Source organism: Lissotriton vulgaris, chromosome 3_2, assembly GCF_964263255.1.
Source record: "Lissotriton vulgaris chromosome 3_2, aLisVul1.2, whole genome shotgun sequence".
In the NCBI taxonomy this organism is placed as follows: domain Eukaryota; kingdom Metazoa; phylum Chordata; class Amphibia; order Caudata; family Salamandridae; genus Lissotriton; species Lissotriton vulgaris.
In genome coordinates, this window is record NC_141690.1 from 99,101,482 (window position 1) to 99,123,257 (window position 21,776).

Below are 21,776 nucleotides of genomic sequence, written 5' to 3' on the forward strand. Positions count from 1 at the left end.
ATAATTTAAAAACAAAATTCCACAGAAATTACAAAGTAAATGACAAATCATAAGAGGCAGAGAAGGAAAAGATGGACAAGAATATGAGTCTAAGAATAGGTGGGGGGGGCATGGAACCTGAGGGGGGGATGGAGTGAAAGCTGTCCAGCGAAAAGAGAAAAACATTTGACACAGAAGTCATGGTATCAGAGCGCTTAACATAAGAAACAGAAATAGTGGGTTGCAAGGTATAATAGTTTAAAAACATTAGTTGCACGGTTATTACAAAGTGAGTGGAAAAATCATAGGGGGGAGAGAAGGTAGAGGGGGACAAGAGTAGTGTTTGTAGAAGGGTGAAAGCTGTTTCAATTACAGAAGAATACATGGACTAACTTGACTTCTGATCTCCTCTCTTTTCAGCGGCGATTTGTTGTGTTGTGGTACTTGATCAGGCGCCAGGACGCCCCTTCGCTGGGGCAGCTGTGCGCCGAATAAAAGTTATTAACATAACATAACATAACTTAAAAATATAGGTCTCAGTCACCAGTGAAAGTAAAACAATGATTGTACCAAAATGTTGTGTTTCACATTCAGGTCTGTGGTGCAGCCAGTGGCCATATTGGCCCCCTGGCCGCTGTTTGCATTGTGAAATACTGCAATAATAAGGGTTCAGTGGGCTCCTCAAGCCTCTGATCCCTGAAGCCATTGAACCTGCTGAACCATAGTAAGATCAAAAGTTTGTATATACCACCAGCTATTAAATGATGCAGATTCTGTCCAACCTCTTGACTTCTTTCTACATTAGGGGGGAAATACCTGGGACTTCTGATACCTTGTCCCATCTATCCCATCATTAATACATAAGAATTAGACCCCACCAGGATCCAAAACTATTTTCTAACCACGTAGTCTATTTATAATTAGTGTAAGACTAACCTGATTTTAAAGAGAAAGTATCACAATGCTTTATTACATATTGTAAGACATGGGGTTACCCTTGATTGGGGTGTGAGCAGTGGTCAAGCAGCAATTGCAATCCTTATCAGCATGAAGCCCAAGCCAACTCTAAATTAACGTGTTCTCAACCTCTGGTAGCTTGTGCACAGAGCAGTCAGGCTTAACTTAGAGGCAATGTGTAAAGTATTTGTGCAACACTTCAACGGTAACACAGTGAAAGCACACCATAAAATGGATGCCACACCAAGTTAGAAAAATAGCCTAGTTTTCTTTGTAAATAAAAGAAGATCAAAACAACAAAAATCCAATCAGTCAATCCGGAGAGATGCAATTTTAAAGGTTTCGGCGAAAGTACTGCCAATAAGCACAAAATGCCATCTGTGGGTATCTGGTTATGCCGGACCGGGACAAAGTCAAAAGTTCTGGCCAACCATGATGGAGCATGAGCTGCCTACTGTGACCCAGTTAGGCCCCCTACACAAAGTACCTTAAATTCTGATTTGTGGAGCGGTGCATAGATCCATGTCAAAGATGCGTCACGCAGCGGAGGCAGTGTGTCGCTTCCGAAGTGCACAGAGACTGCGAGTCCAGGTACTTTCTTGTCATCGAGGATCTCGTCAACAAGGGCTTGAGATGCGAAGTCCGACATTGAGAATGCATAGCGTGGTTGAGGCGATGCTTAGGTTCCGAGGAGCAATGCGAAGTCTGGCATCGTCGTCAAGGCTGCCATTGACGAGGCGGTGTGAGGACCTGTGCTGAAGGTCCGTCACACAGCTGAGGGTTTGAAGGGGTGGGGAAGGTGATGCAGGCTTAGTTGCAACTGGTCCGACCCACGCATCAGCGGTGATGCCGGTTCTGCTCAGGTTCACGCCATGCAGCAGAGAAGCATCAGTTCCACTGGGTCCACAGAAGCTGGCCCACTTCAGGTCCAGGACTGAGGTGACACCATTTAGCAGGGTAGACTCACACGTGGGGGAGTCCAGGTACTGGGTTGATGGTTGTTAGAGCCTTTTTTCCTTGGGGCCCAAGTCAGGAGGCCAGCCAACTAGCCCTTGGAGTCACTCTGGGGTCCTGGGTTCAACTGATGCAAGTCCAGTCCTTTTCACCCAGGCAAGTCCATCAGAGAAGCAGTCCAGCAGAGCAGCAGTCATTCAGCAGCACAGCAGTCCTCTTTCCTGACAGAGTATCCACAGGTCCACAAGAGCACTGAAAAAGTGGTGTCTGAGATCTAATATATTTATACCTGGGAGGAGAAGCAACTAGAATTCCTTGTGAAGTCCCCAGGTATCCTGCCTTCCCACTCCTTACGCCAGAGTAACAGGGAGTATGCAGCCCTTTGTGTTGACATAAAGAACAATGGTCCCAAGACCATAGACATCACATTCAATGTACACATACTCCAAATGATCAATTTATTCAATGGTATATAAAAAAAACATTTAAAACATTGTGACGACACAGTGGGGGTGTGGTGAGAAACGTGCTCAGTACTCTCATTCAAGTGACACACATGTGGCAAGACTGGATCAAGAGTGTTTTTTTAAGTAAGAACAACATGGCCCATTTTTGTCTAATCAAATTGGCTCCGTAGAACTAGTTGGTGACGTATCGATCCTTTAGACAAATAGAAAGATCATCATCAGGACTCTAAGAATACATAAGTCCGAGAAAATAGAGGATGGGCACTAATCGAACATTGCTGAAGGCACCAAAGGGCTCAATTCAACTCCAACTGTGAAAGGATTGTATAGACTCCAAAAGTCATCAAAAATTGCCAGTGTAGTTCGGGTGGGGTTCTGGGGATCCAGTAATTTGAGCAGGGCTGAGTGGGCCACTTATATAATGTAAAAAAAAACACTAGAAGAATACCGCAAGATCTTCCAGGACAGCAGACAGTACTACTTAAAAGGAATGCTGAATGATATTGAAGGGTTGTGCTCCAAAAGATGCCTGCTTTTCCTGGGTTCTTTGTATGGAGGGCAGGACACAACCTATTCAACTGTGAGTAGGGCTGTGCACAGCTCCAACCTCCCATTCTGCTAGTATTGGCCCATGCAGGCGCATCTAAGCTTCCTATAGTGTGTAGCGATCTAGAAGGAATACACAAAGCTGAACGGTCCGCTGCACCTACTCATGTAACCCAGAGACAGGCTGCAGGCACTAAATGTTTAAGGCAGGAAAATTGCAACATTCTAAAAGTCACATTTTCAAAATTGTAAATAAAATAAAACTTTACCATAAGTTAGGATGTTTTATTACAAATCCAAAAACACCAAACATTAATTTATTATCTGCTCCCATTTAGAACTTAAACCTTATTAAATGTAATAAGTTAACTCCAAAGTTATCCAATGAGAGCGGTACGCCTTGCAATAGTTCAAATCGATTTTTAGAGTTTTTCACAAACTAAAAAGTTTAACTAAAAAGTACTCTTGCAGGGATTCTGCACAAATACAGAACTATGTGCAGAAGTACGGGACCTTGGCTTATAGGGACTGGGTCTTCCTACCACCTTAGTACCCACAAACACAGGACTCGCTTGCTCTCCTACTCACTTCTAGAGAAACAAATGATTAGACTTCCCAGAACACAACACTCCAAGATCTCAGGAGTCACAGAAACAAGAAACACACCCTTTCGCTCGCACTCTGGTACTTGTCCACAATAAGATCTGACAGAGACACAAAACAGTTTAAAATGTTTATTTTAACTAACGTGCCATAACTTGCAGTATCCGTGCCACGAAAAGCAGGAAAATGCATAGTACAAATACAGTCAGCATAGCAGCTAGTCCATATATCAAGAAGGGAGGTGTCATCATAGGAAGACAATAGAGAAAAGCCTATGGTGCCTAACATCCCTCCCCTTGCTAAGAAGAAATTTTATTTTATAATAAAAAATCTCTGGGCTTTGTCAGCAGACCCCATACCTTAGCCTATAGATGGTAGATCTACATCAAAGGTGCTGTCTCGCTCTACTCTCTGAAAAGGTCCCTCTCCAAGTGTGCGTCACCTATTCGTGTACCCCTCTAAAAAAAACAAGTACGATGTCCAAAAAAACGCTACATCTGTATGTTTTGCCTAAGGTGCTAAGGTCTGGCAAGAACAAAATAACAAGAGGTATTGTTGTTCGACCTTGCACATAATGTTCAGTCAAAATCCCAGGAACATGCAGAGAGCAAACACAGCAATGAGTTCTCATGTGAAAATAGCCATTGAAATGATTGCAAAAAATAAAGACGTGTAGTAGCGTGTGCAAAGCAGCAGGCAATCTGCAGCCTCCTCATGCTAAGTTAGCGACAACCAACAATGTCCCCATGGGCCACGTGACAGTACATGTCCTACATTTTAAGTACATTGCACCTTTCCCTCTGGGCAGTTCGGATCCTACCTTGGGAGGGCGACTTATATGTATTAATAAGGAAGATTTGGTCCAGCCAAAGGTTTATTTTGCCAGGCTGAAATTGCAATTTAAAACTGCACTGCAGGCTGCAGACATCTTTAGAAGGCACAATTTTTGAATTTTGTATTTACAGGTATTTATAAAGCGCGACATTCATCCCGAGGGACATCACGGCGCTAGGACTGAGCAGAGTGTAGTGCAGGTTGTAGTAAAACGAATATTTAGTGCGGGTTATTGTGAAACTAATATCTGGTAAATCAGTATCTAGGAAACCAGAAAGTTCTCAGCTTTTTCCTGACTATCAGATAGTCATCTGTCAGGCGTAGGTCGAGTGGAAGCTTGTTCCAGAGAACCGCTGCCGATTTCGAAAAGGATCGGTCGCCCATCCTGACCTTGGTCGTACATTTGACTGTTGCCAAGGCCTGATGGCATGATCTCAAATTGCGCAAGGGTACATGAAACGCTAATTTGTCTTGCAAAACAAGTGGACCTCTCTTATGTAAAGTTCTGTGTGCTAAGTGCTGCAGGCCCTCTAGCATTTAATTTACAGGCCCTGGGTATATGTAGTACCACTTTACTAAGGAATGCATGGGTATATTTTTTGGCGCTGGGTGAGACTCAAGCCTAGATGCTATCTTGTCGAATTTTTTATATGTATGGACAATGTGTGACAATTGATTATATTCCCGAAGGCTCTTTTACAGGGCTGTCACTACATGTTTACCGCATTTTGGGTTCATTATTATAATATTATGCACAAATGTAACTTGATGCTTGGCTTACATTTAATATGTACTTGCATTTGTTGGAAACTCGCCATGTATATTGACTCCTGTAATATTTTCGGCATGACAAAATGGCACTCAACTTTGACCGCACTCTAATGGCAATGTGCCAATTGACCCCTTTCCAGGTGAGAACCCCTCATCATCCAACAAAGATTGTCATGTAGAACGGAGTTTGCGGTGTACATGCTTGAATGCAAATGCTGCGTGCGTTACATCGGCAGCAGGGAGATACAGGTACACCTATGCATCCTCCAACACCTAAGGGCGATTGTTAACAATGATCCTTCCTACCATGTAGACAGACATTTTAAGGAAGTACACAACTATAATCTTGGCCATCTTCAGTATTACGTTATTGATTGTATACCCCCTTAAGGAAAGGTGGCAACCGGGAGTGGCTACTACGCCAACTGGAAAGCAGGTATATCCTAGAACTCAGCACCAAGGCACCGGCAGGCTTGAACCCCAGTGAAGATTTGCATAACTTTCTGTAAACTATCACATAGCTTTGATTGATTTCTCATACATCAGTTAATCCACTTCACCGGTCTCCCAATCACATAAGGCTCAATGCACTCTTGGAGTCTCACCACATTCATTTGTTAGATGATGTAATAGTATAGATGGCATTTCTGCACATTTGATTTTCTGTCCCTTATGGGATCATGATTTACTGAGGAGACAAGATTTTTTTTTTTATATATATATTTTTTAATTATTTTTTTATTTTCAAATTACAAAGAGCGTTCAGATACAAATTCACATCAGAGATCTAACGAACCCCAGCTCCCCCACCCCCCAACAGAAAAAGTACATTGTGTAATTGGAGAAAAGGGTGTAGATGAGCAATAAAAAAAATACATGGAATAACAGAGCATTGAAATAAATTTGTATATGTTACCATTGTAGAGAGTTAAACACTGCTCAATCAAACAGGTACTGAGTATGCAGTGTCAATGGTACACAATAGTACTCCGGCTAATCAGAAGGAGTGAGCCAATCAGTGAGTTTATCCCATAACTCCAGGCCCTTCTTACGACCCCTACGTCCCTTTTTGGAGTATATCGCTATTTCCAAGTGATATGTTGCTATGAATCTAGCAAGCCATTGGGAGAATGAATGAGGGCTCTGGGTCTAGCCATGCTGAAGCCACACAAATTCTCCATACAGCCATTGCTATAAAGATTAGACCCTCTTTTTTCAAATGTGGTGTTTCTGTTTGAGTTCAAAGCATAATGATGGTGGGGTTCAAGGTTATCGGCTGAGAGGTGACTTCTCCTAAAAACCCCTGTATTCGGTTCAGGGTGGGTGAAAGCTTTATACGGAAGCAAAGATATGTACGGAGTTGGCCCCAAATTCAGCGCATCTAGGACAAAGAGTACCTTGACCGTTCCCCCATTTTGCGATTTTGCTAGGAGTGATGTACAAAAAAAAGATTGTTTTAAAATGTTGAGCTTGTAGTTTCGCTGACAGTAAGATGTTTTGAGAAAGAGTGAGTGAATTAAAGAAAACATTTCTGGGGGAATCAAGTTTAATATTCCATTTGCCAGCAATAGTTTGTAGGTCATCTGGCGTCTGACTATTTATAATGGTGTATAGGAGGCCAATTCGAGGGGTCAGAGCTTTCCGCAAAACATTAAAAAATTCCACCTCCGTGAATCCAGCGGCGCCCCCAACCTTTCTAGAGAGAAAATCGTAGATAGACAGATATTTAAAAGCGTCCTCTCTCTTGATACTGAATTTGGCCAATAGATCAGGAAGTTTTCTGATGCCTGCCCCATACCAATCAGAGAAGTAGGCTCTTCCAAAGATATCAGGAAGGTTGCTATTATTTAAAGTGGGGGATTAGTAGTTATGCCTGCCTATACTGAAACATGTATGTATGTATGTATTGGCATACTTGTATAGCGCAATAGCTGTCACCCGACGTGCATCCTGGCGCTTAGACTGTTATGACACATACATGATGTTTCCAGCTGCCGATCCATTTACATTATTCTAGGGAACAGGTATGTTTTTAAGGCTTTCTTAAAGGAAGGGAGGTCTCCCAAACCCCTCAAACCCAACGGAAGGGAATTCCACAGTCTCGCTGTGGTGTACCTGAAAGACCGACCACCCATCCGGGACCTCAGAATCTTGGGCACTACTACCAAGTAGGCCGAGGCCGAACGGAGTGATCTGGATGGGGTGTACCAAGAGAATAAGTCCTGCAAAGGGGACGGACCTTGTCTGTGAAGAGCCCTAAATACCAAGCACAAAGCTTTAAAGTCAATACGCTGATGGACTGGCAGCCAGTGAAGGTCCCTGAGTGCTGTGGCAGAAGAGTCAGAGCGTCGGCGCGAAAGTGCTAGTTTGGCGGCGAAATTCTGTACGCGCTGCAATTTTCCCACCAAAGTAGCAGGCGCCCCCAGAAGTAGCACATTACAGTAGTCAAGCCTACTTAAAATTATGCTCCGCACTACCTCTGGTCTAACCTGTACAGGGAGCATGGGTAAAATCTTCCGCAGCGAGCAGAGCAGTGCCATACAAGTGCCCACCGTTTTATTCACTGATACGTCTAGCTGCAGGCTGGAGCTAAACATCACCCCCAGGTTTCGAACGGATTCAGCAGGCAAGCTGGTACCTTGAAAGTCAGGAGGCCAAAAATCCTGTGGAAGAGGCCTAGGGGTACGATCCATGGAGCAGTGCAGCACCTCGGTTTTGGAGCTGTTAAATTTCAGGGAGTTGTGGCCTAACCATTCCACCGTGGTGATCATACAGCGGTGGAAGATCTCCTGTGATACAGCCTCCTTACCCTCAAACGGGAAGATAAGTTGGGTGCCGTCGGCATAATTGGTGACTGCTATGCCAAAGGATTTTATCAGCTTGATCAGGGGGTGGAGGTAAAGATTGAATAGAATGGGGCTGATGGCCGACCCCTGAGGCACGCCCTGTCCAACCCTCATGATGTTAGATTTAAAGGGTGGCAGGTCTACCACCTGGTGCCTGTTATCAAGATAAGACACCAGCCAATCAAGGGCCAGGCCAGATACCCCAAACTCCGCCAGTCTCCTGATCAAGATCGCGTGGCTGACCGTATCGAACGCGGCCGACATATCGAGCAGCACTAGAAAGGCTGCTCGACCCTGGTCGGCACGCGTCCGAAGGTCATCAAGAACAGTCACCAGTGCCGATTCTGTCCCATGGGCTGGTCTAAAGCCAAACTGGGCCACGTCCAGGCAATCGGTGGTCTCAAGGAAGTTGGAAAGATGTTTTGTGGCCAGTTTCTCAAGAATTTTAATTGGAAATGGCAGCAGGGAAATAGGCCTATAGTTAGCTGGGCAAACGGGATCCATGTTTTCCTCCTTTAGCAGTGGGGACACCACAGCCAGTTTCCAGCAGTCCGGGACCCGTGCCGACCTGAGGGACTGACAGCAAATGGAAAAAAGTGGGCGAAAAAGCTCTTCCCGGAACAGTTTCCAGAATTTAGGTGGAAGAGGATCATGCGGTGAGCCCGAGGACACACCATCAGCCAATACACAGAAGTCCTCAAAGGACGGCTGAGGGAAGTTGTTCAGCCCGGCTAGCTTGGCACCATCCTTCGTGGTCTCAGTCGGAATGGGATTGAGCACGGATTGAGGCACAGGGCCTGATGAAGAGGCAAGATTGTTCAAGATGGTGGCGATCTTGTCCTCAAAGGCCTGTGTCAACGAGTCACAAAGAGCTTAGGAGTCCGGGATGTCATTTGTAGTACAGGCAGGGTGCGCAAGGTCTTTAACGATCTTAAATAGGGCCTGAGACTTGTTTGCAGCTGCCTTCAGCGATTCTTCCAGGAATCTAGCTTTAGCAAGCCTTATCTGGACTTTATAGGTTGCCAATGCCTGTTTAAAGAGGACTCTGTCTGATTCCAGATACTGTTCTCTCCAGGCACGCTCAGCCTGTTTACACTGGAGTTTGAGCTGCCGAAGTTCTCCTGAGTACCATGGCATAGCAAGATTAGTCCTGGCTCTAATTTTTTGCATCTACAAATTCTTTGGAAAACCCTAAATGAGTTAAGCAAAGTCTTGAATCTAACCTGCTTAAAGGATCCAAAGGATGTTTCTCGTAACAGGCACCCCCAGTGGTGCTCCCCAACCAGTAATTGAAAGGGAGAGGGCAGTCCTGTACTGTAGGAATCGGGTTGTTCTTTAATTAGCTCAGAGCTATACTGCATAACAGCGGCTCAATAATACAAAGTGATGTATGGGAAGGCCCAGCCTCCTCTGTCTTTTGGCAGGCATAGTTGTCTGAGTGCCCTCCTGGGTTGTGAGTATCCCCAAATCAATTGTGTATATATTTGTTGAAATTTCAATAGGCTGACCTTATTAAATTCTAGTGGGATTGTGCGAAAAATATATAAAAGTTTGGGGATATAGGTCATTTTTAAGACATTACATCTGCCAACTAACGTGAGGTGTGGGTTATTTATTTGCTTCAGTGCTTTCCTGGTTTGTATGGCGAGCGGTAGTAGGTTATTGGAAACAACTTTGTCCAAATTAGAGGAAATAAGGACTCCTAAATACTTGGCTGTAGGCACTACCCTGCTGTCGGCCCAGGAGATTTGACTATTTGTTATTATCTGAGTCTTATTTTTATTAAGAGCATACCCAGAGAACTTTCCAAATGTAGTTGCCTCCCTTTCCAAGCCCACTATGGCACTTATGGAATCTGGTGAGGTGATGGCCAAGTCATCTGCGTAGGCTAAAATTTTGGTGCTGCAGCCTTGGTAACTAACCGGCAAGATGTTATGGTTGTTTTCGATGTGTTTAATAAAAAGGTCCAGATACAGGGCAAACAACAGAGGGGAGCATGGACAGCCCTGCCTGGTGCCACGGGAGATCTCAAGTTGCCCGGTTAACTGTCCATTTATAGAGACACAGGTGGAAGGTTTTAAATAGAGGGGTCTCCTGCTGTCTGTGCAGCGTCAAACAAGGTGATGCTCTGTTGTGCCCTTTTTCGGGATAAACCCATGCTGCCATTCAGATACGAGGGGTTCCGCCACTGAGGAGATTCGACTAGCCAACACTTCTTGGAGTCACAATTAATGAGAATTATTGGCCTATATGAACTCATATCCAGCGGGGATTTATCTTTTTTAGGGAAGATTGCTATCCTGGCATTAGACCAGGAGGGAGGAGGTGCAGCCCCATTGAAGATAGATGTTACTAACTCTGTTAATATTTTTGGAGTTGAGGTGCAAAAACCTTATAAAATTCCACGGGGATACCATCCAACCCAGCAGCTTTCCCATCAGGAAGGGATTCCTGTATCTCTTCCCAAGTGGGGGTTAGGTCTAAAACATCCCTGGTGTCGGCGGCGAGTGTTTGAAGATTAATCCCGTTAAGATATCTAGAGATGTCATTCTCGAATACATCATCCGGGTCTTTATTCTCCTCAGTGTATAATTTAGCGTAGAAGTCCTGGAAGCCTTTTTATATCAGATCAAAATCTTTGGTCTCTTCTCCTGATTGCAGTTTGATTGTGTGTATCTCGTTACTCGAGACCTGTTGTCGCGTCCTAACCGCGAGGTAGTGTCCTATGCGATCGCTACACTCATAATTTTCTTGCCGTGTACTCGCCCATTTTGCAGCGGATTTTTCAGAGAAGATCGCTCCTATTCTAGCTCTGGCCAAGACAACCTCATGTTGGATACCCTCCGTGTTTAGCCCTGCTTGGATGGCTTGGGTTAACTTAGTTTCAGCATTCTTAAACTTCTCCTGAAGATCATTTATCAAAAGCCTTTCCTTTTTGTTTCTGCCTGCTGAGAAGCCAAGCGTCTCGCCCCTGATGCCTGCTTTAAGCGTGTCCCAAACAACTGCCAAGGAAGCAGATCCCAAATTTATGTCTAGGAAGTCCCGAACCCAGTCCCTAATGTGTGTCTGATATGCCAGATCCTGTAGTAAAGCTTTCTCAAAGCTCCAGGAAGAGGGCGTTCTCGTTTTACCCAGCCCCTTGATGTTAAGGATAAGAGGGTTGTGGTCAGACAAAAAGCGCGGGGCAATCTCAATACTGCTGTTATTAATGAGAGAGGATGATATAAAAAAATAGTCTAGCCTGACAAGAGTGTGGTGAGGGGGTGAAAAAAATGTGTAGCAAGGGAGGGAAGGATTCAGGCAAGCCCAAACATCTTTCAAGCTATGCGACTCGGCCATATTAGTCAGGGCCTGATAAACCAGTGGCTTTCTGACCTTGTACTTCCAGCTGTTATCGGTTGCCCAATTGCTGGGCAAATGTAAATTGAGGTCGCCACAGAGAATTATGGGAGTGGGCCAGTGCGCTAGTTCCCCTGATACGAAGTTAATAACTCCAGGATTGTCCGTGTTACTGCCATAGATTGAGCATAATGTAAAGGGGAGACTGCCGGGGAGAAGGCATTCGGTTATAACCCACCTGCCTAGAGGGTCCGCTTTGACCCGAGGAGTGTTAAGAGGGAGTCTTTTTTCTGCCAGGAAGCCCACCCCCCTAGTTTTAGAACTTTGAGTCGTTGCCCCTAATACTTTGAACCCTAAAGTGTCCAGCAAGTATTTCTGTGAACCTTCAATGTGAGTTTCCTGCAGGCAGAAGATGTCGCCCCTCAGAGTTCTTAGACCCTGAGACACACTTTGCCTTTTGGAACGATCATTAAGCCCGCAAATGTTTGCACAAACAATTCTTAAAGTGTCTATGTTAGCCATTCAAGAAAGGATTTAAGGTAGCCACATGGTGCCAAAACAAAGAAAAATAAATCAAATACATTCTACTAGCATGTACAAATGATAACTCAAATGGCGCATTACTACAAGTTTCTGAGCCCATTTTCCCAACAACAAAAAAAATGGGCTTTAACCCCCCCACTCGCCCCTCCCCCCCTTCTTTGAGCAATCAGGTAAACCCTGAATGATGGCAATCTACATGAGCCCCAGCCGTTAGCCACGCCAGAATAAGAAAGAGAAAAGAAAGAGAGAAAAAAAAAGAATAAAAAGAAAAACACACAACAGCCCAAGTTAGATTCCTGCTCTAGATGGCCAGTAGTCACAAGACAGCTCCTCATGGGTTACTGTATGTACGCTAATAATAAAAAAAAGAAAACAGAAGAAAGAAGAGAAATCACCAGAGAAGCATGGCGCCACAGAGGCATATATACGTGTGAAAGTGTAGTGTAGTTCCTATATTCCCAATAGGCTCTGCGCATTGGAATAACATACGACAGTGTAGACGTAGGACTGAGGTCGACTAGCTCTCTATTGAATATGTTAGACTTAATTATGAAATGCCAGCTAGCACAGAGGTCACTAGAAACTTTCTTGAGTAAACAAGAAGGTGCTAACTTTCTTGAATAGACAAGAAGGGATTAGTTTCTGACAACCGCATAAACATGACAATTTTCCTCCCCCAGAATAAGGAGTATACCTCCAGAGTCGCGGAAACAATAGATAGCTATTTCACTCAGTTAAGCATGCCTGCTTCGTTTCACCAGAAGTGCAGAGAAATAGAGAGACAGGCGTTTTCAATAAAAGTGGTTATTTATTGAGCAGTCTACTTTCTCATGCAAGAGAAGTGAATTGCCACAATTGCAATACTTGTCATAAAGTAAAGTGCGTACAGTAAAATGAGTATTATGAAATAATACTGTAAAAGCATGTATATGGTTTCTAAGCCATAAGATACTTAAAATGAATAAAATACATACAATGATAAAATATTGACTAAACATACTCAACTGGTGTTTCTAAGATACGCCTACCCCAGTGTACCTAACCTAAGCCTAGTACAGGGAAGGAGTAGATGAGTTACAGTTTTTGCCAAGAATCTGAATCAAGAATTCTCCAAGGGTCTAATCAGCTCCGTTATAGAATGAAGGAGGTCTTGTATCTCTCTCTCAGGACTCGATCTCCCAGCAACCCGCAAGGGTGACATGGAAACACTGGAGCTGGATTTCTCGGCAGGAGAAAAGACAGCGTCTCTCTCAGTGCGTCAGTGGGAGGGTCCGCTTCCTTCGGCACTCGTATTAGCAGGGTATCGGGCAAGTAGATAGCCGATCTGCTCCAAACCACCGTGTGTTGCTTAAGGCAGATGCTGGTATATTTATACCTGGAAGGTGCCGAGTTTGACGTAAGGTTGGACATAAGACGTCACTAAGAACTTGCAGTTCTTTCAGGACTCCAGGAGTTCTAGGACAAATCAATACAGAAGCAGGGGGAATTCCCGGGCTGCTGGAGGCTTGGTTTGTTTAAGAACGCGTTGTGCTTTCTAGGAGTCTATGGGAGTAGCCTTGCCGTATTTGGACTGCATTGGCTATGTCTTAATATGGGTATGATTCTTATGCCTATATAAGGATATGATTTGATATAACCACATAAGGGCATGAAATCGGGAATATTTACTAGAATCCTAGAATCATCTACTTCAAAAGAGTGGGCAGAGTCAACTATAACTTAGTTCATCTACTGCTGCCTTTGGACTTCAGCTTGGCCAGTTATTCCCCAGCTTTTACTTCGGAAAGGAAGATTTTGGTTGTGCCATTGGAGGTGACCTTAAGTCTGGCGGGATTCATGAGTTACACGTCCGCCCCTTGCTGCTGAAAAGGTAGCATTAATTGTCTTAGGCGGTCATCTGCGCTCCACTGTCTGATGACAGAAGTCTGGCTTAGAAAAGAAGGTAATTCCATTGGCACCTTTTTTAGAGTTGAAGCCGGCTTTATCGTAGATCATTTCTCTAAGAGGAAAATTTCCGAAATACACCAGAAAGATCCTTGGGTGCCGTCCAGCTGAATTGTTGTGCCGCTTTAGATGAAAGGGGAAGCGATGAGCCCTCTGGACCTCACGGTCCCAATCCCAACCAGACTCGTCTGGGAAGGACTCTTGAAGCAGTTTGACAATGAAGCGCCTTGGGTCGTCCCCCTCCTTCCCTTCAGGAATGCCAAGTAAGCGTAAGTTGTTTCGACGCTGGCGATTTTCCTTATCCTCCATCTTTGCCATTAGGTCGACCATGCAGGCTGTGTTGGACTCCCCAAGTTGTTTGGCGGCCAGGCTTTCTGTCTCTAGGTGCTCTTCTTCGTGCCTCAACCATGGTTACACGATCGCTGATATCAGGACAGGTTTTGTTCAGGCGCCCCAACCCACCCTGCAGTTCCTTGGCAGCGTTTTTTGCTACACGGTTATCGGCCCGAAAGTGTTCATGGAACTCCTTAATTGAAGCAAGTATGGAAGCTAATGAGGGTTCAGATGACTCAGCCAGCAGATTTGTTGTGCTCCCCCACTGAGTTGAATTGTGGTCATCCTCATCTGCTGAATATGACATTTGGGAGTCAGAATAATCTCACTTTAGCTGGCTGCGCCTCTTACTCCTTCTACTGGGATTTTTAGGTCTCTGAACAGTGTTGGTGTCCTTGTGTGAAACCTCACTGTCTCCTTTACTGGCACCTTCAGATACGTCGTCGTTTGAAGACGAAGGGGTGCCGTCTGAGACGGAGTAGAAGTGTTCCGGTCCAGCCTCGGGTGTCCAGGGGATTTAAGAGCTAGAGGGTGCCACCAAATTTTGGATGACCTTGTCAATCCCCTCAGCTTGTTAGATAGGGCTATGGGCTGAGCAGGAACTGGATTGCTACCTGCGGCCTCTTCTAGGTCGAGTACGGGTTCTCCCCTGGAGCTCTCTTTCGTAGGAACCACCTCTAATTTAGAGGCTGCTTGGGGTTTAGTAATTACGGTGGAGTTATGGCCAATCTTTTTTACTCCCAAAAATATTTTAGCAGGGGGGGTGAGCTACGTCTGAGTTCTTTAAGACACCACCCCTCCGCCCCCCTGGCTTGGCCACCGGTTTCACCTGTTGCTTAGGCCCAGCACTAACATCGGGTCTTTGGCTAGCAGCGCCCACCGGAGTTCCTCCTGATGTAGCAGCACTGACAGCTGCTATTGCTGCGTCTTTGGAGTTTTTAGAGTCATTGGCAGCAACTGGTGTCTTTAGTTTGGAGCCTCTCCGCACCCCTCTGGCTCTCATTGTACTCCTGTGCCGGTTATTTTGCAGGGTCTGGCTGCTATTAAATCCGCCTTTAGCCGGGAGTTCAGCTGGGTCATAAGTGGCAAAAAAGAAGCTTACTGCCACAAAGTAGCGCAGGATCACCCGAGCCTGTGGGACATGAATCGCTATAGCGAGGAAAAACAGCGCTTCCAGCTCAGCGCTATAAATCTTCAGTTTGCCTGGAGTTACACGCAGTGAGCCCCCCCCCCCCTCGGATGCGGAGCTTCGTAGTCTGTGTGCTTGTCTGTCCTCGCCGAGCAAGAATCAACCTCTGCATCACTCAGGCATCTTTCGGGTATGCGCAGGGCGGCCGGCCGAGTGTTACGCCTCCAGCGTGAGCGGCCCAGTGACGAGGACTCACGCAGATCCCATCTTGCTCGAGATCCCTGTAGGAGACAAGATTTAAGGTGTGCCACATTGTCTATCATAATAGCAGCTGCAATAATTTTTTCCTTATGTTCCACCTGAGTATTTTCCTCAATTATGCCTCACTTGTTCTCTCACTTTGGCAGATTACACATCTGATTATATGGAATTATCCACACTGCATTTATGCCAGAATTGTTTATGCCTATTGTGGGATTATCTTGAAGGTGGGTGCTAGGGTCGCAGCATGCCATGCTATGATTAGATATATCAGCATCCTCAATGTCACATCTCTCCTCATTTTCCTCTTTTCAGCGTGCTGCTCAACTGACATTAAGCAGCACATGCGTTTAGTGCAGTCCCAGTAATTCCCAAGTGATTTTAACTTGGCATATCCACATGATCACCTACCACCCTCCGGCTGGAGGCATGATCGACTTGCATGCTTTTGGTTAGTGCATTGTTCTGGTAGCTATCTGATTTTAGACACACTTTTCTCCACATCTTTTTAATTAGACACTGAACACATCGCAATGCCCGAACACTATGCTTCACTTTCCCGATTTCACTTCCCGTCCCTCCTTTTATTATCTTTACATATGCACACATTTGACAGTAGCAGTACTTACTTTTAAACTAGCTATTGCATCCCTGTCGGCTAGATAAACACATTCTGACACTTTCTGCAACATAGCTGCACTCGCCTTTAGACACAACGAGTAACTCGTGGTTCTCCCATCTGATGTTCAAACTCGCCCAGAGCCCAGGCTAACGCAACACATACTGCTACCAATACCGCAATTTGGTCACTTTGGCCTTCAACCATAAGTACCTCGCCATTACACGGCGCTAACATTTCACCATCAATATCAGGCAATGTATATTAAGTCACAAGTGTTTTTTTATATATTGTACATATTGTATGCACATAACCTAGTTTCATTTCAGTTTGGAGAGTCTTCTCATTATGTTTTCACATTATGTCATGCCATCCCAACTTGACTTACTGCTAGCAGTAAAGGAGGTGTTCGTGACATGCCAGTTTTAGTGTAGTAAAATGCCTACTCATGATGTAAAACAACATAGAAAAAATAGTACCGCCTATTTGCAATCCTGTGTATGTGTATATATATATATATATATATATATATATATATATATATATATCACTCGTTCTCTACTAGCGCGCTATGTGATCAAGGGTGCATGTCTGGCGGCCGAAACGCGTAATTTGGACTTTGATGTGCGAATAAAACACATTTATATCATTGCCTTTGGGGTCTGTGCCCTGGTGTTGCGCTGCTGTGGTTTGGATACTTTGGGATTTTCTTTGGATATATGCATATATATATATATATATATATATATATATATATATATATATATATATATATATATATATATATATTTTTTTTTCTTCTTCGTTCCTTGGTGCACTAAACCTGGAATCAACCTATGTAAGGAAAGTATAGAGGAGTATAGACAATTTGAGAAGTATATAAGAGAAAAGAAAGGTCTACTAGATAGGCATTGAGCACATACCACATGGTATGCAAATTCAGCAAATATATACTTTAGATATGTTTACTGGAAAGCTCTGCCTTATTATCCATCACCAAATCTAAAGTACTCCACAACAGTAATTCTCCTATCATGTTTGTACATGAATTGTATTAATTTAACTCTTGGCAAATCTTTGCGATTTGGAAGTGACAGACTCTGGCGATTCGCAATAAAATATCACTAAGCACATTTCCTGGATCTATGTTTGCCATTTCTAAAAATGTGGTAAAACACTGTGAAATTATTTTTTTAACTGAATTAATCGTTGTCTTCTATTAACAACTTGATTTAGTGAAAATGTAAGGACTATACCAATTGAAATACTTTCTAATAATAAGTAATGTAATTCCTTGACGGGAAGATGCTGTAAGTTTTGGCTTCACCTCTGCTTCTATGCCTTTTACAGTAGACTGGTGGAAGCTCATCTTCTTAAAGTTAAATGGCCTGTAAAAAAAATAAAAAAATACTACAGCCTCCCAGAGATAAAAGCATAGAAACAAGGCTTTAGTTTCACTGTAATGCTCAAGGCAGTGTTGCAGGGACTCTGCACAAATAGAGAACTATACACAGGAAATGGGACCTTGGCTATACACCAATACTGAGTCTTCCTACCACCTTAGTACCCATGAACCCGGAACCGACTAGTTATAGTTTTGCACTTGTTCTCTTACTCACTCACAGAGAAACAAATGATTAGACACCCCAGAACATAACACTCCAAGATCTCTCAGGAATCACGGTAACAAGACACACCCTTTCGCTCGCTCTCCTGTACTTGTCCACAATAAGATCTGACGGAGACATGAAACAGTTTAAAATGTTTATCCCCAGTACTACCAAGGATGTTCAAATATAAAAGCAGGCGGAGGTGTGAAGTAGTTGGTGTTTCGATGGTATGTAACCCATGACCAAATCACTGCTGACATCCTTTAAAAAAATTGTTTATATGAAGTTGATGTGAGAGTCCAGCAGTGCATAACTCCATCACGCAGAACAGATACAGTACATACAGCAGTGCAAGTCTAACATGCTCAAACACACATGAAAGCTCTCTTGTTCACACTCCGTCTGCTGTCTATTTACAGACACTTGTTCTTGCTCTCTTGCCGGCAGTGCTGTTGTCAGTAGCTGTAGTGGCTTGGCACAAGCAATCAGGCTGTACGGTTAACTTGCTGCATTCCTCCACGTGTAAGGCCCTGGCTTGCTATCCTCCTCTTGCAGCCCCTGTGGGGTGCTTTTTAGAATGCCCTAGAATGAACTTAAGTGATTCGGGCAGGGATTTGTCAGGACGAGGTCCTGCTGGGTGTGCTAATGCTACATTGGCCTTGCAAGCTCAAGCAGACAGGCAGCAGTGGTGCAGTCTGGACATGTTACTGGTGCACTTGTTTCTCTGTTGTGGTTGGGCAATAATTGAGTGCCACAAAGCATGAAAGTATAGAACAAGGTTCCCACGGATTCCGACCCACTGCAACCACTGCACAAAGAGATAAAGACAGATCACCTTCCTAATTTCCCCATTTGCCTCAGTGAATATCTTCACATGCGTACCATTATTTTGGTTGAAGACCAAGTGGGGACATACTGAAAGTTTACTTACGAAAGTTTACCATTGGTTTTGTATTTTTTTAGCTCACATATGTCCACTTTCTATTTACTGACTTTGTTTATTTTAGCCCATCCAATATGTCTTTGTCCCTTCCATGGAGCATAACCTGTATATCACCTCTTTAATTTACACCTTCTCTTCTTCCATGAGTGTTTGCTTTTCTGGAACTCTTTCTTTTTTTCATAAAGCACTCCCCAAGAGTGTGCATATTTTTTCCAGCTGTGTTCCTGGTGTGATTCTCCCAATGCTCCACTTTGTTCTATCACTTGTGTGCTTCTCTTCACCTACCCGGAGTTTCACGTTGATTTCTCTTGCTATTTCCTTTTCCCTTACTCGGTGATCCACGTTGTCCTCTCGCCTGCGTCCTGCTCTCCCACACACTCTTGGCTTCACTTTGTCCTCCTTCACCCGTACCCTTCTCCGCCCACCCGCCATCAATATTTTTTAACCCGTTCCTTGCTAGCGTCGCACTACCTCCCTGGTGCTGCGCACCACCGTTGGCCGACGTATCCCCGCCCACCCATTAGAACGCCCGCACCGTGGCGGAATTTGCGCTGCGGTAAACGGGTTAATCTACTATCCTTTCCTGTCCCCAGTAACCTCCCCCATACTTTTTTTAAGCGCTTTTGTTAATAAAACATGTTTAAAATTATTTTGTCACTCATTTTTATTTGCCATGCCGTCTTGGATTGGTAATTAAAAAAATATGCTCACCTCATTTTGTAGGCACCTGCCTACAAAATGACATAGCAGCGGAGTCATAGCCCTTTTTAGGTCTCCTACGCAGCGCGCAGGTACTGCATAGGAGACCTTTAGAAGTCATTCAACTCTTTTTCGAACCACATACTCGTGCTTGTGGCTGCATACACCTTGCGGGAGTGCGCAGGGGCGCGCCACAAGGACGAGTGTGTGCTTCGAAAAAGAGCAGACTGCTCTCCCAAGTGTGCGCGCTTCGCCTCTCCGTATTGCTCGCGCTTCTTGTTTACAAAGAGCTCTTACTCCCCAGGAGCAGAAGATGCAAACTGTCCTTTGTGTGTTCTGTCTGTTCTCATAGGCCATGCATTGTATTTCTACAATATCTTTGTTGTAGGAAGCTCGCACTGTGCTGTACCCGTTTTCTGCATCATAGACGTGTGTATTACGACTGCTTGTACTATGTGTGTGTATATATCCCCACATTTGTTTATTAACCGCACTACTAGATACTCACTTAAATGACTCGTTTTTTCTTGCTTGTAATTCGTTGAGCTGTAACTTTGAAACATGCAGTTTTTTGTAGGTAGTTTGCATTTCATTCGATGCTTGTGCATACGACGTTTTTCTGGAGGCTTTGAAAAGCAAGTTATAGATCACGTGAATAAGAACATGCAAAGTAGGACTCCCCTTTTGTAACGGTAGGCTTTGTGCCCTTCTCTGTAATAAAAGGCAAGCTTAGTTACTACCGAAGCTTCCCACCCCCCAACTGGCACTTCTGCTCTCGCCACCACCCACAATTTTTCTCAATCTTTCAGAAACCCATGAAAGCAGCGAGAAAACACCTAGCTGCTGTAGATACAGGCAGCATCTCAGTTAACAAGTTTTAAAACAAAATGTACGAGTCCACTTGAACACCCTTAATTTCTAGTCCAAAAGTGCAACAAGCTATACCACTTCCCTATTTAAATTAAATGAGCGACATGCAGAGCTACAGTTATGACGCACACGCAGGTATTTTCCTTTTGAGGTAATTTTTGGCTTCAGTCATTTTTCTCTGGATATATTTTTCCCGGGGAATTTAGTGGTTTACTAATCTATCACAGACTGTGCTTCCTGTGCCATTAAATACAATACAAACGGTTGTCTCCAAATCAGACCTTGGTGCATGCATGTGAGGACTTGCGAATAACGCGCTGCAATACGACGTGTTCTGCAAGAGAATTCGAGCCAGTTACCTGTATTGGTCAAACTTTGCAAACTGCTTCCAGTCTTGTGGGTTGCTCTCGTAAGATTCCATTATTGTCTGCACCTTTTCAATGTTGATTTTGTCGTTGTTAAATATCTTGTGCAGAATCTGAATCAGACCTTGTAGAGTTTGCAGCTTTAACACTTCTGTCTGGTCCATCGTGCATGCCTATTGGGCAGTGACAGATTCCTGAGCGCAATGACCGAGGCTCACACCTTTCGAGCAACAATTCTGCACAGCCCCAGCCGGCCTCACTACTTATCGTCCGAAAGTTACAGTGGGATGTACCAACTTCCCAGGGAGGGAGGATCCCTGCAGCTGACTGGGTTAATTCTGCAACCTAGGAGCTCTACTGCAGGTGCACACAACATTTATACCAATGTTCCGCCCATTCTTCTAGCTCCTGCCCGATTGTCAAGCTACATGTGTTCCTGTTTGGCATCGGTTGCAACACCTTTTTTCTTAAGACATGCCCGATTAGATCCCCATTCCTTAAGTAATCTTGGTAGACCGCCATAGCCTGTAGCTGGGTGATGTGCTGGGTCTTGCACTTAAGTTTTGTTTATGTGCTTGAAGAGACAGCCGAGTTCGCTAACGAAAGAGATCTCTGAAGCACACTTCGAAATCATATGTTTAGTAAAATAGAGGGCATTTTTAATTATTGTGTTACATGCAACTATTTTCAATAGTGTAGCTGTATCTCATGTGAAAATCCTTTTTTGGGGTAGTTGTGCTCCGACTTCCTTTGTAAACCTGTGCCACTCAGCTCTCTTCTTTTTTCTTTATCTGCATTATTTTTTTCTGCTGACTCTGCAGTTTGCGAGCCCAGTTTGGGAGCCATTAGAGTGGAACGGATGAGACTGCATGTAAAAAAGCACCAGTCGCAAGTGTTAGCACAGAGGCCACTTCATTAGAAAACAATCATTGGCATAGCCAGTAGGTCTCACCTTTGGGACCTTATAAGTGCTTAGCCATGCAACAGTTGATGTTGTTGCTCCAAGGATATTGTGCTGCATAACTAAATACTTATAAGGTCCCAAAAGCCAGAGCTATTGGCTATGCCAATGCTTGTTTAAACTGTTTAGCAATTGAGCTCGGATTGGTAAATAAAAAGAAAAAATACCCACCTAATTTCGTAGGCACGCACCAACAAAATGAC

At 44.2% G+C, this 21,776-nt stretch overlaps 1 protein-coding gene across 4 annotated transcripts in view; it reads left to right on the forward strand.

The window, feature by feature from the left end:
• The window catches only part of LCORL (ligand dependent nuclear receptor corepressor like), a 649,811-nt gene that overhangs the window by 549,819 nt on the left and 78,216 nt on the right, over positions 1-21,776 (forward strand). The gene's annotated exons all lie outside the window — the stretch shown is intronic.